General features: G+C 28.7%; 1 long non-coding RNA gene across 1 annotated transcript; it reads left to right on the top strand.

Moving 5' to 3' along the window:
- Positions 1–14,869: 14,869 nt before the first annotated feature.
- On the top strand, positions 14,870–15,427 carry LOC145012947 (uncharacterized). Its single transcript, XR_013664759.1, has 2 exons — positions 14,870–15,062; positions 15,227–15,427. It is a non-coding gene; the product is annotated as an uncharacterized LOC145012947 (long non-coding RNA).
- Positions 15,428–17,135: the final 1,708 nt, after the last annotated feature.

The raw sequence follows: 17,135 nt of genomic DNA, 5'->3' as shown, positions 1-17,135 counted from the left end.
CAGATTGCTCGGGAACTGGCTCCATCGGTTCAACATGTATGGTAGATTCGTCCCTATTCTCGTGGAGAATCCGTCTCATTTCTCCCCTTTGTTCAGCTAGCATAGCCTGAATTATGGCTTGAACTCCAGCCATGGTGACTGGCTCAGGTGCAACTTCTTCAACAATAGGTATTTGCTGAACCACTGGGGGTTGGTTCCTATCCCCATTTGCGTTTACGTTTCTGCTACGGGTCCTTGCCATCTTGATCTATACACCGAATAAGGTGAATTTAGATCTTTATTCACTATAGACTCCGAAACGTTTACATGCTAGTTCTAATATCATAATCATAAACTTAGAATCCTACACACATAAGGTTTTCCAGATCCGGTCGGTAACAGACCATAGATCCGAACAAAAATATCATGTATAGCAAACACATAACATTTAGCACATAAACGCATTTTAGGCATCTTTCCTAAAATATACTAATGCTCACACCTCACAATCATCGCTTAGCATTCTAAGTTTTAGTCTACAAATCTTACAATTTCCTAGTTCGCCTAAACTAATGCTCTGATACCAACTGTGACATCCCCAATTTCACGACCAGAAATGACCGGTTTTGTTTATACTTTATTTCAAAATTAGAGTAACCTTTTAATAAAAGAATTGCGGAATTTGTCCCAAAATAATAATATGATAAAGATTTATCAAAAGCATTTCCTTATAAATGTATTTCATTAAAAGACTTGGGATGTCATGTTCGATACAGTACATAAGTATAAATGGTACATTATAAGCCTTACAACAGTTATTTACAACTAATGGCCTACAATCCAAAAGTCCCTCATCATCATCATAATTATGCTCTGAGTCCACTACCTGTAAAACAGAAAGCTTAGTGGGTCAGGCTTGGGAGCTTGGTGAGCATATAGGGTTTTCAACCCACAAATAATAAATTTATTAATTTCATCGATCAACAATAAATTTATTAATTTCATCAAGAAACAATAACCCTGATTACCCATTCCCGTTATCCTCACTTTACGTCCCTAAACACCTATACAAGGGACCTAGTCTAAGGATTTTATCATCGGGATGGACACTACTGCTAAGGGGGTTCCTTAACAATAAATGTCCTAAAGGCAACCATGAGGGGGATGGAGTACACTGGTGAACACATCGTTCACAACACCTACAGGTTGCGAGCCTGCCAACGTTCCACTGGACTGTCTAGAAGAGTCCGTGGTCGTCATCCATACTCCGCTAGATGACTGGAACAACAACAACATCGAGGCCTCTCATCATTTTAACACACATCAACTATTTCGTCTACCCATGTTTTACCCAACATAGTTGTACAGTTTATAACTTGTATAAAACATTGTATTCAACAATCATCTCAAATAAACAATCAATATAATTACACATAACACGTATTTTATAGAAAATACTTCATATCTATGTGTAAAATGAAAGTGACTATACACTCACCTGATTTGATGATAATCGGACAACAATTCGTTCATTAAAATGATCGTTTCTAATAAAACCGGGAGTTTTATTGAGAAACCGGGCTCTGCAAGAGTTGGAGCTTCAAAACCGAAAAGATAAAATTTTCCGGGTTTTCGGGCACTTCGGGACGTATTCCGGGCTTTAAAATTGATATCGGGGCTTCGGGGGAAGTCAAAATAGTCAAAATATAAGTTTAGGGGTGAAAAATGTCAAATTTCTAAAAGTAGTCGGGAAGGCTCGCAGCCCCCCCCTCCTTATATAGGGTGTGAGGCCGAGGGCTTCGTGGCTGAGAAGCTTCCACGTAGTGCCTAGGAGGTTCGGACACGGAAGGAAGAGGTTTCAGCAAAGGGACGAGGTGTGTGGCAGCAGCGAGGCGAGACATGGAGGCGGGCTACGAGGCTCGGACGTGGCCCTGCGAGATTCGGACACGTGGCGGCTACGAGGCGTCTTCTAATTGGCCGAGACGTCGGTCTGAGGGAATAGCGACACATGTCGGATCCGGATTCGGCCACATCCTCGGTGACGCAGCAGCTTCGGCGAGGTGACGTGTCCGGTTACTGTTCATGCGAAAATTTTCAAATTTTGAGCCCCGAACTTCTAAAATCCATAACTTTCGCATACGAGCTCCGTTTTTGACGTTCTTTATATTAACGTGTAGCTAAAATTATGCTCTACAACTTTCGTTTGGACTTCGTCGGCTAATTTTGACTTTAATTTTAATATTACTATTTTTAACAGACCGTGACAGGAAAATCCGTTAAAAATTCATAACTTCTTCATCCGACGTCCGTTTTTGTCAGTCTTTTTACCGTCGTACTACTATTGACGAGACCTTCGATTCTCGTTTAGGTTGTGTCGGCTAAATATCACTCGGTCTTAAATTCGAGTATTTGACTGTCTATTACTAAGCTAAAACTTAGAAAAATCATAACTTACTCATATGAAGTCAGATTTGGACGTTCTTTTTATCAAAATTATCGGTTTAACGAATACTATGACTTTCGTTTAGATGGTTAAGGCTAAAAAACACTTTATCGCAATATTCACTTTTTACGCTTCCCGGTGCCGTGCCGGTCTCGTCGCGAAACTTCGACAGGTCATAACTTGTTCGGTATAACTCGAATTTCGGCATTCTTTATATCTCCGGAATCCTTGTTTGGGCCACTGCAACTTTCTTAAAAGATATAGGCTTTTTCTAATATTTATTTTAAATGCTTATTTTCATTATTAATTAGTTAAACCATAATAATTAAGCAAATAAGCATATAATTCACATAATATCCACATAATTCCTCTTTATTACTTCAAAATGAGTTACAAAGGTTAACCTAGACTATTACAACTTTATTAATACTTTTAGCCCAGAAACACAGACGTTACAAAAATCGAGTAGAACTTCGACTCGGAAAAGCTGATTTTCTCGGGATTCTCGGGAATCTTGGAAATCCCGGGAATCTCGGGAATGCAAAACCTTCCTTTGGGACTTGAAGGTGAAAACCGGGGCTTTGGGAGGGTCTCGGGGGCTTAAACGCAGAGTTTCGGCGCGAGAAAGAAGGGAACTGAGCAATGAAACTCGGAGCCCTTGAAATCTATTTATAGGGGCATTTCTGGTGTGCCACGTCGTGGCTAAGGCTGGCCACGTCGTGGGGAGCAAGCCTTATCCTCTTCCATTGATTGGACGCCCTCAGTCACTTTCCGGGTCGCGGCAAAAATGTGCCACGTCGTGGCAAACCTGACAGCCTCATATTTCGGGCCTCGAACTTGTAAAATCCGTAACTTTCGCATACAAGCTCCGTTTCGACGTTATTTATATGCATGCGTAGCTGGAAATATGCTCTACAACTCTCGTTTAGACTTCATCGGCTAATTTTGACTTTATTTTTAATTATTTATTTTTAACGGGCCGGGACACGAAAATTCCGTTAAAAATCCATAACTTCTTAATCCAATGTTCGTTTTTGTCAGACTTTTCATCGTTGCACTACTATTGTTGAGACCTTCGATTCTCATTTAGGTTATTTTGGCCAAAAGTCTCTCGATCTCTATTTCGAGTTTTTAGCTGTCTACTGCTATATCCGGATCTTGGAAAAATCATAACTTCTTCACACGAAGTCAGATTTGGACGTTCTTTTTATGTACGCTCGCGGTTTAATGTTATCTACAACTTTCATTTAAATATTTAAGGCTAAAAACTATTGTATTGAAACTTTGCGTTTTTCGTTTAATCGGTGTTGCTGGTTTTGTCGGGAATTTTAGAATGGTTATAACTTCCTCGTTATAACTCGGATTTTTGTGTTCTTTATATGTATGAAAACCTTGTTACGATTACTACCACCTGATTTAACCCAACTAAGATTTTAGTAAAGTTATATTTTGACTGGTTTTACATTACATTGTCTCTAAATTTCGGGTTGTCACATTATGTTTATCATCAAATGTAGATATGAGTCATACCCTTTTCCGATCATCTTCATGCTGCCATAGCACAACCAACACCACCACTTGTAATTGATTAGAAGGTGAAAAGGGAAGAAGGAGTTCTGATATAGGGCTAGGGAGAAACAAGTGTAAAACGAATTTTTGTTTTGGTGAAATTTTTGTTGGATAATTTGGTTAGATAACAAAGGAAACTTTATTGGGAATCTCTTTGGTTAAAGCACATAGAGAGAGAGAGAGAGACCTTGGATATTAAATTTAATTTAAAAAAAATAAACGAAAACCACATAAAATGTCCCTGGATAGGTAAACGGTAGAAATACCCTTCATTTAACGGTATAAGGCTAACGAGGTTAGCAAAAAGGACCAAACATAAAAAGTTTTGAAAGCACATGGACAATCTATGATGTTTTTAAACCACGTGGATTAAACTTCAGATTTGGGGAAACCACATGAGCCATTTATGATGTTTTTCTATAAGTAATTAAAATAGTATGGATCTATATCAATATGTATAATTTCAAATCCAAAATTGAAGTAATATGGATACACTATATTTTAATATAGTTGGGATTCAAAAAGTGCAATATGGATAAATATGGATCCAATGTTTTCAATATGGATTCATTTTGGATTCATTGGATCTTAGTATAGATAAATATAGATTTTTCGGATTTGAATATAGATCATTTTTTGGATTCCAAAACTTCAATATGGATATATTTGTGGGTTCATGACTCATGCAACATACCATTCCGTCTAGGTGATAATGACTTAATAACCTTATAGTTAAACTAGACCAAAGTTAACTATTTCTCTAAATTACATGGACCATTAACATAATTTATTCCTATGTTTCTGCACCTAATGATATTTGTTTGGATGTACGTATAGAACTTCGATAAAAGCTACAATAGTGACTCATAAGTACAATCGATTGAAGAACCTTTGAACTTGTTTATTTCCGTTGGTAGTGGTGGTGTCAAACTGATCGACACCAAAAGCAATACCACACAACCTTAAAAGCTTGAGATCTACCAACGTTGTTTGTTTTCGATAGTATTCTCTTAGTATCTTCCCTAAAAAGATAAAATATTTAACCATAAAATATATTTAGTGATAACATAACATCCAATAAGTATTATTAATAGTTTTGATAAACAAAATTGAGATACATTTAAAGAGGTTAACATGTATCTTCAACATAAGTTACATGTATAGTAAGTGACTATAGTGTTGCAGTTAGCTTTTCAATTTTCTGAATTAAATGAAAATGGCTTAAGTATATAATACTCTTAAAATTATAAAAAATTTGCAATATTCCATCGTTTTCTAATATTGAACTTTCTGCAAGATATAACTTATATCTTGTGACTTCATCCACAAAGGTCTCATTGAATGTATTTGTTTGGTTCACCCCTTATAATATAACGCATTTTGTTGGTTTTTGCCTTTTTTTGAAATAGAGGGTGGGGTATAAAAAATTACGCATGTTTATATACATCATCAATAATCTTGGAATTGATCATCTTAAAGTAGAATTCATTTCGAATCTTGAGTACCGTCTTTTCCTTGAGTTTCTTTTAAATTCATAGTATGACCAGGCAAATGCCCGCACGTTGCGCATGAACATTTATATAGTTGAAATCGTTACAAATATATGTTTTCTTCCATATAACAATAACGTTGTTGTTAAATTTGATATAATAATTCATATATTAAGTTCATATTATGTATTGATTATTTTTAATTATATTATAATATATACATCTATTAAAACTGCATAATCTCAATCGTTTGAATGATCTCTACTCGCGGGTTACTTATGAATGAAAAATAAAAAACAATATATGGTTTAATGTTATTTATAGTAGTTATTATTGTTAGTTAATTTTTAAAATTTTTTATGTTCGACGTTTTAATTTCTATCGTTACAATGATTTAAAACATCAAAAATTGTTTTTTTTGTTTTTAATGGTAACAATATAATCATTTATATAGAGTTATTTTTAACTATTGTTATTGTATGTTATTTTAAGCTACTTATTATAAAACTTTTAATGATTATAAAAATATATTTAAGAAATATTTTAATTAAATTGAGATTACAATTTAGTTTTTGCATTTAGCACTACAATTTATCATTTTTATCTATTTACAAAATATTCTTTTGGTTTTTTAATTGGAACAGAAATTTATATTTAAGTTGACCATTTAATATTATATTTAAATTAACAATTTAAGTATTTTATCCAAACTGTTCAAAAGTTGTAGCTTTAAACTGATAATGGTTAAATACAACAACATATTAAGTTTAATAAATTAAATATAATATGCTAAATGTTAAAGACATAACTTTATAAGTAGAAGTAAAATATTATTTTAATATTGAAGTTTAGTTTATTTATGATTACACTTTAGGTTTGATATTTATTTAACCTTATTAACCAATTTATAATTATTATTAAAAAGACACTACAATTTATCACTTTTAACTATTTACAAAATATTATTTGGATTGTTTAAGTTGAACTAAAATTTATATTTAAGTTAACCCAATAATGTGATATTTAAATTAACAATTTAAGTATTTTTTCCCAACTGTTCAAAAGTTGTAGCTTTAAATTGATAATAGTTTACATACAAGAACATTTTAAAACTAATAAATTAAGTATAATATGTTAAAAGTTAAAGACATAAATGTGTAAGTAAAAGTAAAAGTTTTATTTTAATATTGAAATCTAGTTTATATATTATTACACTTTAGATTTTTATATTTATTTAACCTTATTAAACAATTTATAATCATTATTAGAAAGAAATTGAAAAGTAATAGAGAATTTCAAATGAATGTGGTGAAAAGAAAACTACTTCCTCTATAAGTATATTAGACGAATGTCCACGCGTTGCGTAGAAAGACCAATATAATTGAAATCTTTACAAATATACGTTTCTTTAATATAACAATAACGTTGTTTTTAAATTTGATATAATAACTCTTATACTAAATTGATAAAATATATTGATTATTTTGAATTATATGATAATATATATATATATATATATATATATATATATATATATATATATATATATATATATATATTATAACTGCATAATTTCAATCGTTTGAATGATTTCTACCTCTGAGTTATTAATAAATAAAATTAAATATAATATGCGACACAACTTGTTGCTCGTTTACCCGCTACGTCTATGTAAATCTTTCTTTTGAATTTGGTAATGAAAATATGTTTTTGTTTAACGTTTTAATTTCTATCATTATAGGTATTTAAAACATCAAACATTGTTTTTTGATTCTAAAGGTAACAATATAATCATTTATATATAGTTATTTTAAACTGTTGTTATTATAAGTTATTTTAAGATACTTATTTAACATTTTTAACGATTATAAAATATCTTTAGGAAATATTTTAGTTAAATTGAGATTACAATAGCACTACAATTTATCACTTTTAACTATTCACAAAATATTCATTGGGTTTTTTTAAGTAGAGCTGAAATTTATATTTAAGTTGACACTGTAATGTTATATTTAAATTAACAATTTAAGTATTTTGTCTAAACTATTCAAAAGTTGTAACTTTAAACTAATAATGGTTTACATACAACAACGTATTAAATTTAATAAATTAAGTATAATATGTTAAAAGTTAAAGTCATAACTTTATAAGTAGAAGTAAATATATTATTTTAATATTGAAATTTAGTTTATTTATGGTTACACTTTAGTTTGATATTTATTTAACCTTATTAACCAAATTATAACCATTATTAGAAAGACACTAACATTTATTACTTTTAACTATTTATAAAATATTTTTTGAGCTGTTTAAGTTAAACTAGAATTAATATTTTAGTTAACCTTGCAATATTACATTTAAATTAATAATTTAAGTATTTTATACTAACTGTTCAAAAGTTATAGCTTTAAAATGATAATGGTTACATCCAACAATTAAATTAAGTATAATATGTTAAAAGTTAAAAAACATAATTTTATATATAAAATTAAAAAATATTTTTTAATTTTGAAATTTGGTTTATATATGATTACACTTTAGGTTTGATATTTATTTAACATTATTAACCAACTTATAATCATTATTACAAAGATACTGAAAATTCATGGGAGTTTCAAATAAATGTTGTGAAAAAAAATATTTCCTTATATATATATATATATATATATATATATATATATATATATATATATATATATATATATATATATATATATATATAGAGAGAGAGAGAGAGAGAGAGAGAGTGAGAGAGAGGAGAGTTCAATTGAGAAAAAAAAAGGTTGAGAATGGGGGAATAATTCTCACCCAATCATTTATTTTTGCCGCAAAATCTTCGAACGTACCGGCGGAAATGGGAAAAGAGTGCACATGTGTTTTCCAACAAAACATGTTTCCTTAAACTATGATAAGCATTACCTTAATATATACAAAAACAAAGTTTTTTCGTTTTTTTAATTTTTAATAAGCTATTTTTATCGAAAAATGATTTTAAATATACCAAAATTCATGATTTTTTATTCTCTAAAAATAGACATCTATATTGATATAGTTTTAAGATAAAATAAAAAAATTATTTTTTTTATATTTTCAGCTATCGTTATTAATAATTGAATAAAAATGAATATTGTTTTTACTACAGTATATTCGTTATTCACTAATGAATGAACACTATGAATATTTTTTTTTTTTACAATTTAAGTATCATTCATATATGAATACAACATATACTAAACATAATATATTCCTATTTAAATATTAGACGATGCATTCACTTGTGAATATTACATAGTATATTCATTTGTGAATGTTAGATGATATATTCACTTATGAACATTATATGATATTTTCATATGTCAATATTATATAATATTACATGATATATTACATGGGAATAGTACATAGTATATTCACTTGTGAATATTAGATCGTATATTTACTTATGAATAATAGTTGGTATATTCATATGTGAATATTGCACAATATATTCACTTATGAATAATAGTTGGTATATTCATATATGAATATTACAATGTGTTTTCAGAAATATATATAATTTTTATATGTTATTCACATATGAATAACATACAGACTTGCATATTTGTTTTGTGTTCTAATAATCACATATTGATTCAGTTGAGAAAACATATTCATATGTGAATATAACGTGGTAATTTAGTTTATGCATTTCATCAAACAGTTGGAGTGCATACACGTTAACTTTTTTAAAAATGTGATAAATATGATACTTTGACTACTTAAATCTTACAAAATAGTAGATTGGTAGAGAAATATATGAAAATTTCAAACAAAAAATGATTTGATCTTTTTCTAACCTTAATTTCGATGTTGAATGAATGATACAAATTGAATTTTTTGTTGATTATCGATGATGTTGTTCTAATGATGCTGGGAGTATAATTAATTGTAGATGTTGAAGATATGTTCGTATTCAAACAGAATTGAAGGTTGGATTGAAAGAGTAAAAAACGAATGAATTTCAACTATTCGTATTTGTGATTGAGGGCTATTGTATGATATTTACAAGTTTGCTACCGTATCCTTTATGTTTAGAGACTAATTAAATGAGTGGTTAAGAATGATTCCCCCATTCTTAATCTTTTTATTTTTCTCAATTAAACTCTTCTCTCTCTCTCTCTCTCTCTCTCTATATATATATATATATATATATATATATATATATATATATATATATATATATATATATATATATATATATATATTCTAATAAAAGAATAGTTTTATTTTCCTTTTGACATGTGTCATCCTATTAGGCTTGCTAATTAATGCATATTTTATTCTTCTTTTGTCATGTGTCACCTTATTATGTATCATAATTAATGTATGCCACTTGTCAACTCCATTTCAAATTTCAAATTTTAAAATTTCCACTTTAATTACATTAAATTAATAACATTAGAATAAAAATAAAAATAAAAATAATAAAAATGATATAATTTCACATATTTATTTAAATCAATGATTAAAATTTATATAACTAAAAAAAATCTTAATTAATAATTTATTTAAAATAATTAATTAATAATTCTGGGTTTACTATAAAAATTTGATTATTTTTGTAACCATGGTTCTCACGGATTATAAACTAATATATATATATATATATATATATATATATATATATATATATATATATATATATATATATATATATATATATATATATATATATAAGTTCATGCGAAAATATAAATATCCTGCGAAAACGCGAAAACAGATTTTATCTTATGAAAATTAAACACATGTACTATAAAAAAATAATTTTATTAGCAATAAATTAAAGATAGTAAGTTTGAATTGGATGGTGTTATGGTAATATAGATTTAAAGACGGTTTTTATAATTATATTTTTTTCACGTCTTTAATCATTTTTAAATTCATGTTTTCATAATAAAAATGTTAAAAATCATACTTTGGTAATATGAAACAGTTTATCATCTATCATCGATTATCATCATGTATTTCAAAGTTTGGATGAATTATTTTCCAAAATATAATGTTGAGGTGATATAATATCATAGGTTTTTCTTGTTTTCGCAAATTATTTGTATTTTCGCATGAACCCTCCCCTATATATATATATATATATATATATATATATATATATATATATATATATATATATATATATATATGAGATAATTCACGTGAGAATGCAAGTTATTGTAAGAACGTGAGAACATTTATTAGCCATTGGATCAAACAAAAACGATGGTTATGATTAATTTCATTAAATTTGGTAATTAATTAAATAAAACAATTATTATTTGCCGGTGAATAGGCGCTTATGGGTATTTAAGTAAAATATACACCAGATAAATAAGGAAATTGTGATGGATTGTCAAACATAACCGATTGTCACTAAAAATTTCCCACGTTTATGTTTTCAACCTATTGTCTTTTTATTTATTTATTAATAAAGTGAAAGTGAATGCAAATACAATTTTATATTATTTTGAATTTACATGTAATAAACAGTGAATATCATATGTGAAATCTCAATTCAAGATGGAATAGTTTGTATTCTAGATTAATTGTGTGAATTAAAATACAAGTTAACCAAAAGTACATGATTGTTGCTGTTTATGAGATTGATAAAAAATCATTTGGTAATTTTAAGAATGGTGTATTACGAGTAAATCATTGGTAAGTATATTAAGACTTGATTCTTTCAAAAGAAGACGTACTAAAAAAATTCATGAAATATGTGTCCACATTCAATTGAAACAACATAATTTATACTTCAAAATTTGTATCAAAATGTTGATGCTTATAATCATTTCTAAAAAAGACATGCATTTTCATGATAGAATATAAGTTATACACACATAAGTTTACATATAGAATGAGTGATCAATATTCATGATAGAATATACATATATATATACACTTTACATATATAACCGGTGATACATATTCATGACAAAATATAAATACACGTACAATATTCATATTCATGACACAATATACACACATAAATATTCATGGGGTAACTCTAGTAAATTTTTGAATGGAAAAAACAAAACATGATTCAACATAAAATTAAACTAATAAACGACCAATAAACGACAATCTGCAGGCAGTAGCATTCATAATTGAATATAAATATATACAATTTAAAATTTTAATAAAGAAAAGGACATATCCAACTGTGCACTTGAAGGATAAAGATTCGGTTATTTAGCAAACATAATAGAATATAAGCACATACAATTTACATAACAATTCAATTATTAAGCATTCACTTATATATAAAGATGAAATTATAAAAAAAAAATGCATATAAGGCAATAAATTTACATATTTTCTATTTATTCTACTAGATTATGTTGTTCTTATTTTCTCTTGAGTATCTTTCTTTCTTGCCAGTGACTATATTTTTTCCGTGGAATTCATTTAACCTGTAAGTACAAAAAAAAAAAAAAAAAAAAAAAAAAAAAAAAAAAAAAAAAAACAGTAAGATGTATGTAAAAATACATAACATAATTACAAATAAACAAATATTATGTATATAAAATTCATGACAGATTATCAACATAAGCCAGTTAAATGTATGGAATTTAACAATATTCATAATAAAAAATCCAAATGTAAATAACATCAAAAGTAATCAAGTTAGAATATAGTATAAAATAACTTAACATGTAGAAACATTCCCAATCCTTGTAACTATTACCAACTCAATATAAGGCTACTTGAAAAAAAACACACACTATTTTATGAATCAAAAGAGCTTAGAATGTTTATAAAAGCATTAAAAATCAATTTTATTGAAACTCTTTATACGTACCAAGAAAAGCAACCAATGATATAATTAAAACAATGATAAATAATTTCATAATTATCACACCATAAAGAATAAATAATTTTTTAAATTATAATACTAATGAGCAACAAATCTTAATGGCTTATAACACGAAGAGCAAACCGACGAACCATTGTTGTAAAAATCAATTCACTAATGATCATATAATAAAATAAAAATAATCATAAACTTCATGGATTGATCATTGTTTTATGAGGAACAAATCGATCCATTATTTTTGTGCCTAGAATCTATTTTGAGAATCAAAACTCTCTCAAATACATAAAAACAAGAAAATATAGAATTATATACGAACCTTAATTAGGGAAGGAAAGTGGGAGATAAACAAAGCTTTCAAGATGACTGTAACCTAATATCAAGAATCCTGACTTTCTTCTATGTGGATCTGATTTAGATCCACTACATGTTCGTTATAAATATGTTGATAATTTTTATCCGTGACCTTGCTATCCTCTTCATCGTTCCTATTTGAATTCCAATGCCAAAAAAGACATAAATGGTAGTGGTGTGAGATATGGCAATTGGCAAGAAATATAATATGAATTTAAATTATGGAAACAGTGGATTGATAAAACTATTTCCATAATAATATATATGGTTTCAAAATTAATGATGATATTAATGGTATTATGTAAAAAACCAAAAATGACCTTTATTGGCTAATTTAATTAATAAATTTTATTTAATAAATTAAATAAAATGATTGGTTGAGAAATATTTTCACGTTCTCACTTTAAATAGTGTTTTTATATGAACTTTTATATATATATATATATATATATATATATATATATATATATATATATATATATATATATATATATCACGTTCTCACTTTAACTAGTGTTTTTATATGAACTTTTATATATATATATATATATATATATATATATATATATATATATATATATATATATATATATATATATATATATATATATATATATATATATATATATGAAAAAAGTGAATATACCCTTAAAAGTATATAAGCTTAGGTACCCAAATACACCATAATACGTCGTTTTGTTTGATATATTCATTATAATGTTATTAAACTTCAACCTCTAACTTGATTTACTTTCAAGGTTTTCGAAATTCCATTATTACCTTCCTCTTACATCAAATTTTTTTGCCGACCACCTAATAGGCTGTATATATTGTAGTTGAAAATGAAAATTATATAAGAGAAAGATAAATATGTAATTTATAAAAATTATGGAAGTAAATCAAATTAGAAGTTAAATTATAAGAATAGTGGACAATTAAAATGTATTATATGACACAAAATAACGTGTTATGGTGAATTTTGGTACCTAAACTTATATATCCTTAAGGATATATTCATTTTTCCCATATATAATTCTGAAACTTGACGAGATATCTAATGTCGGAAGTTCTGAAACAGTATGTCATCCATAAAACTTAAAATGTGGCTGAAATAATTATGATAATTCTGAAACTTGACAAGATATTTAATGTCAAAAGTTCAATATCTTCGAGTAAGGCATTTCGAGTCTTCGGTTTAAGAAAAACATTACATTTATTTATCTCATTCAAGATACATTTTGATATATATTTACTAACTTATTTAAAAGTTTTATATATGTTATCTGTATATTAGGTATAGATGCATTTTTCTTCAAATTAAGGTTGGAAGAATTCATATGCAATTTGAAGTCAAACATGCGTTGCATCTTTAAAAAGTCGATGCTTCTAGCAAACATGACGAGATTTTGGGTTCAACCATGACTCACTTTTCCACTTTTACTGCAGGTTTACCATCGGTGTGAGACTTTTAATTTGTGAGTAATATTAATTTAAAACGATCTCATTTTGAACATTTGTTTTTCATAAAATCATAACAATATTTTTAATTTACGCATCTCAATCTCAGTGCTCTTTTAAATTTGAAAAATCCATGCATTTAGTATGTACCTTTTCGCTGCTCCGTCGGTAATTCAATGCATTGTATATGATTCTATATTCCGAATATCCAACTAGGGTGGCAGTTGTGTCGTGTTCGGGCTGGCGGGTCATAAAAGCTCAACCCGGACACCACCCATATCAATATTTCTATCGTTTTGCTCAACTTTTACCCGAATTATCCATAAACAGGTCAACTCGTATAACTTGTTTAATTATACATGTTCGTAAGTCAGATTTGGATTCGTGGGTAAATATAGGCTCATGGGTCAACCCGTGAAATTATTTGTAAAACCAAACACGACCCATATAGTAAACGAGTTGGCAGATCAAAGAAACTCAACCCAAACACGTTCAACTTCGTGTCATGTCGTTCTAGATGCAGATAACTGCCACCTATATCCAACTAGCTCTATCCACTCAAATAGAAAATAGGGGATTTATATTGATGTTTCGTGGAACTTGTATTGAAATATATTTGAATATGAATCAGGTCTCCATGTGAACCCAAATATTTACAATTGACTTTGTTAGAATATGTACATTTATATAAACGAAACAAGAATACTAAAGATATCATTAATTTGACAGTTTTTGAAGATGAGATCAGAGGATATGGCTTTTTTCTTGACTGTTCTTTTTGCATTTACCCTCATTTCTTCTACGATAACAGTTGAAGCACAACGTTTAGGAGCAGTGTCAAAAATACCACCGTCACCAGGGAATTCTGGTTCTTGGGGTGGCAGCTGGAGTTGTTGGGGTGACAAAGTCTGCGACAAGAAAAAAGGTAATTCTAGTTAATGGTTTGTAAAGCAATAATTTGTTGAAAATAGCTACAAAAACATCACCCTTCTTGTTTACCCCCTTTAATTTTTCCTTTCAAGTAATATTATCATGAAATCTTTATTACGTTCTTATGTTTGCTCATCTTTCTTATTTGTTAAAAAACAGGGACAGCATCAGTAGCTGCAGTATCACCACCTCAAGCTACCGATCCACAAGAAGGGAGGTTGAGATAATGAAGTCATGCATGGTAATGATGGTGTGTGGGATACAGCAAGAGAATACGTCCTCTACAAATAATATCAATTTATCTCGAAATTCGAATACATTACTTTGAATACTTAAGTTTCAATTATTAATTAATTTTTATTTTCAAGTTGCAAAAAGACGTCATAAGGAAGATCTTGTTTTACATGAAAATCTATTTAAAAGGGCCAATCATAGGATTCGGTCTCACTAACATCGAATTATTAAACTTATTAGCAAAAAAAGTGCCCGTTAGCTTTTTCTCCGATTAATGAGACCATGAAAAAAGCTAGAATTTTCATCTATCTTCCGCATCCTATTGAACTTTAACCTTTCAGGCTAAATCCAAAGTTTCCATCCGGCTAAACCCGAAAAATATTGTTTCTAAAAGGTTGCCAGTTGCTCGTTTTGTTGTAGTGGAGCTTAGGCATACGAGTTACTAGTTGATTTTTTAATGACCAACGAGCCAAAAGACTTGTTGAATGTAGAGCATGGGAATGAGGATTCTTCTCCCTCTCTTATTGGCTACTCTTATGCCACCTGTGCTCGTTGCACCGAAACAAGACAATTGGGAAATTCCTATCACCAAATATTGGCATCGACAAATAATGATAATAGAAAGTTTTATATTTCAAGAAAAATATGATAATAATAATGATAGGGTAAAAAATGAGTGACCAAAAAGTTACACCACTTTTTACAATGCTCAATGTATTTGGAAACTACACAACGAAGTAGTCTCAAAGATATAAACTTTGTGAAAATCTGATTCCGATTAGAAGAGTTATGATTTTATAAAAAATAAAAATCAACCATTTAAATAACACTATTAACGTCAAAATGGTATAAATAAATCAGTTGAGTTTTGACTAATGTCACTAAAAGGAAAATCGTAGTACTCCGAAAGATAAGGACTTTAAAATGAAAAATATGTCAAAAACGTAGTTTGTATGAAGAAGATACGATTTTTAGAAAAACATAAAATACGAGTTAAAAATAAAAGTTCAAATTTGGCAACGCAACCTTAGTGAAAGTTGTAGTACTCTTGGAGAGCTACACAGATATATAAAGAGTGTAAGAAACAAGATTCATATAAGGAATATATGAATTTTTATAAAAGATTTAGAGCTACACGCCAAGTGTACGTCATGCTCGACGCGTACATCTGACACCCAAATTCGCCTAGATTAGAGAGACGTAGACCATCAGAAGTGTGACATGTGGCAAACCCTGGATGAAGCCACGAATTAAGTGCATGTCGCGCGTGAAGTGAGCCGCGCACACAAACACTATAAATAGAGGTGCTCACGGGCGCGAAGCTTCAGATACAATAGCATGGATGCTTTAGACTATGCTACTAGAGTGAGTTCATGACCCCATTTTACTATTTTAAAAGTTTTACCGGAGGGGGGGGGGGGGGGAGGGGAGGATACATTCTTATCAAACTGCTTTATTAAAATATATTTATATCTATAAATATAAATCGATTTATAAAACATAAAACCTTAACATAATGTAGCTATAGATACTATACCTAGTTGTAACCTATGATATTATGTCTAAGAGTAATAATATGCGATAGTCTAGGAAGAGATATTACCTAGATGTTATAATGACCAATTTCCTAGGATAATGTTATTGGATTAGGTGTCCAAGCCTATAACTATAATTGAGATGCACTTGACCCGATAGTAGCATAGTCTTTTTGGGTTGTCTTTACCAGTGCAAATTGATAGGATGGACTTTTGAGAATAAGATTATTTGTGATTTATTAATATATTATAAGCATAATATATTAATTGAGAAATCGTATTATTTAATTAGTATTAAC

The sequence above is a fragment of the Lactuca saligna genome, chromosome 8 (assembly GCF_052625555.1).
Source record: "Lactuca saligna cultivar CGN05327 chromosome 8, ASM5262555v1, whole genome shotgun sequence".
Classification (NCBI taxonomy): Eukaryota; Viridiplantae; Streptophyta; class Magnoliopsida; order Asterales; family Asteraceae; genus Lactuca; species Lactuca saligna.
This window is presented reverse-complemented; position numbering and strand designations above follow the sequence as displayed.